Source organism: Rousettus aegyptiacus, unplaced genomic scaffold, assembly GCF_014176215.1.
Source record: "Rousettus aegyptiacus isolate mRouAeg1 unplaced genomic scaffold, mRouAeg1.p scaffold_m13_p_19, whole genome shotgun sequence".
NCBI classification, from domain to species: Eukaryota; Metazoa; Chordata; class Mammalia; order Chiroptera; family Pteropodidae; genus Rousettus; species Rousettus aegyptiacus.
The window spans coordinates 4,001,053-4,003,897 of record NW_023416294.1 but is presented as its reverse complement, the minus strand read 5'-3'; the positions used below and the strand labels follow the sequence as shown (position 1 = coordinate 4,003,897).

The window sequence follows — 2,845 nt, the reverse complement described above, 5'->3', positions numbered from 1 at the left end:
CACCAAGAAAAAGGGGAATTTTCTATTTGGTGGGGACCCAATAGTGCACTACGTATCTTGTTTTTAATTATAGTTTCTCAATCTTAGATTTTATGTTTCCTATTAAGCTATAAATCAGTTCTCTATCTGCAGATCATGACTGTGTACATATTTTATGTATGTGCCTTTGGGCATTTTTAATAAAAGGCCACCAACTCTTAGCTGAGGAATAATCATGGAGATACGGAAGACGATTAAGCTCGAACCTTAAGATGGAGTTTGCATATTGTTCCTTAAAGTTTAATACCATGTGTGATAGATATTTTAAAGTTATGTGCATGAGTTATATAAACTTGTCGGCAGCTGGAATGAAATTAGCTTTACTTAGGATTATTTATTTGGTAATATTGAATACTTGCTACCTTTCTTTTAAACATAAATTCCCTGTTCCTGTATTTCTGAATATAATTCAAATTAATTACCCAATTAATTATGATTTAAAAGAGCCCTCTGAATTGCTTACACCATGACCTATAACTTATGTATGCCATTTGTCAGATTTAACAAAGAGAAACGTTGCTGTACATTTATATAAAAATATTTAAAAGAATTAAGATATTTGAATCAATAGCATTAGAATTCAATATAAAATACTCATGAGAACACAAAGTTCAGAGCAAATGCTACTAGCAATAAGTAAAGGGTAGTTATTATACTAGAATAAATTTCCAGTGAAATAAGTCAAGCTGTAATGTCACACTTAGGGAATTAAAAATGCAGACAACCCTATTTTGTGAGTAAATTAAGATTAACTTTAGGGATTATTATAATAAAAAAGAGGCCAAATGTATATACTATAGAATTAAAACCCATACAACAGAATCTAAACACTCTTGCTAAGGGAAATCATATGAAATGTAGCCAAATAAGTGATTTTAAGGCTTACGGTAATGTAAACTAATATATTCCTGTAAGTGAAACATGATCAGTTTGGGGATCAAAAGATTTGAGAACATTTACAGAATAAAAATAGCAGCTAAGGGCTTGAGTGAAGTGACTCGGGAGGGTTTGGGAGAACATCTCTCTCTCTAATGGTAAAGTCTCGAAGACTAATTTCAACGTTACCTCACACGCTTTTCTTGATTTTTATAATATTTTGGAGAATAGCTTGATGGTAACACTTCACTTGATTGGGCCCAGCTGTATGGGATTATAGATATTGACAAACTCAGTAAAAACCAAAAACAGCTGGAATTTATGTCGACGTGATCACTCTGAGCTAGCTCCGGTTACATTAATTTAAAGGTCATGTTAACCCTGAGGTCACATGGGTCTTTGCGACACTGTGTTCCGTTTAAGACCAACCCTTCCTTTTTTCGACGTTGCCTCTGAAATTCTGAGTTCCAAAAGTCACCGTATGATACATTAATTTATTAATTACAGGAGCCTGTGTGGATATTTCTCGAGCTTTTGTCCCTCAAAGCCCAAATTCTGTTCAACCAGAAATTAGTACCACCATTTTGGATTCTAGCGTTTGATAAGCCCTGGGGAAGGTAAAACCCTGCAAATGTCTTTTATCGAGATAGAAACTGTCCATCTTTTTAATTTTTTTTTTGTAGTCGATATGTTTGGCTTTATGAAGAAACTATTGTAGGGAGAAAGCAGCCATAAGATAACATGCAAACACATGGGGATAGCTGTGTTTCAATAAAACTTTATTTATAAGAACAGGCGGTGAGCGGGATTTGGCCCCTGGACCTTACGTTGCAGAATCCTGGTGCAAAAAAAAAATTAGAATGCCAACATTATTTTGTCTATATAAGGACCGGAGGTGGGATAGGGATTGTTTTTAATTATAGAGGGTTGGAACTTGAGCCCTGTTGATCAGCAAAATGAGCACAAAGCATTTGAGAAGGGGCTTTAGGATTTTAGACAATGTTCGGGTCGTCGATGCTTACGGTCCCTAATTTCTGATGAACTCCTTCCACTTCTAAACAAACTGCATCCTGAAATCATCAGGCATTAAGACCTACTTGGAGGTCCATTTGGAAAAGCTCCAGTGATGAGTGTACCTTGTGGAATTTCCACAATTTGTCGTAGGGACTGACTTGTACTCTGTGTTGCAACCAATGAACACAGGAACGAGGCACAAGGCAGTGCCTTCTCCAAGGCCAGGTCTCCACAGGTACCACACTGCTGCATTTACCAGAAAGCTGACACAAACTTTCCATGACAGGGAGTAGCAGAAGGAGAGGTAAAGGTGAAGGATACTTGGATCGCCCACTATAAAACACTTGAATCTTCTCCATCAGGGTGCTAGCCTTCCTGAATCAGGGGCCGAGTCTCCTACCTATGGATGGAACTGTACAGTGGACATGTCTGGATTCTACAATTATTCCTAAAAATATTTCTATGAAGAATCTATGCAGTCTAAGGCCACGCCACCCTGAATAAGCCCTATTCCATCTGATCTCGGAAGCTAAGCAGGGTTGGGCTTGGTTAGTGCTTGGATGGGAGACCACTTAGGAAGACCAGGTACTGTAGGCATAAAAAATAAAAATAAAAAGAATAAGAGATTGTAAGATGACAAGGTCCTTGCAATCTGTGAGGTCACCCAACGTTGCCTCATCTAAAAAATAAAAAGAGTCTATGCATCCTTTATGATGTGGCCTTTTGAAAACAGTGGAAGAAAAACCTGTTTTTTTTTTCCCTCTAAAGACTCTCATTTTCATCACATTCGGAGAAAAAAGTGTTGATTAATTGTTTGAAAAAAGATTGTTAGAATAACGATGATTACGGTAATGGCGGTGGCGGTGTAGGTGGTGTTGAAGATCGAGGTGATGATGATGGTGCTAATTATAATGCT

The 2,845-nt window shown here is 37.2% G+C and overlaps 1 pseudogene; it reads left to right on the top strand.

Annotated features, from left to right (window-relative positions):
• The first annotated feature begins 2,407 nt into the window (after positions 1–2,407).
• Positions 2,408–2,526, top strand: LOC118613559 (annotated as a pseudogene).
• The last annotated feature ends 319 nt before the right edge of the window (positions 2,527–2,845 follow it).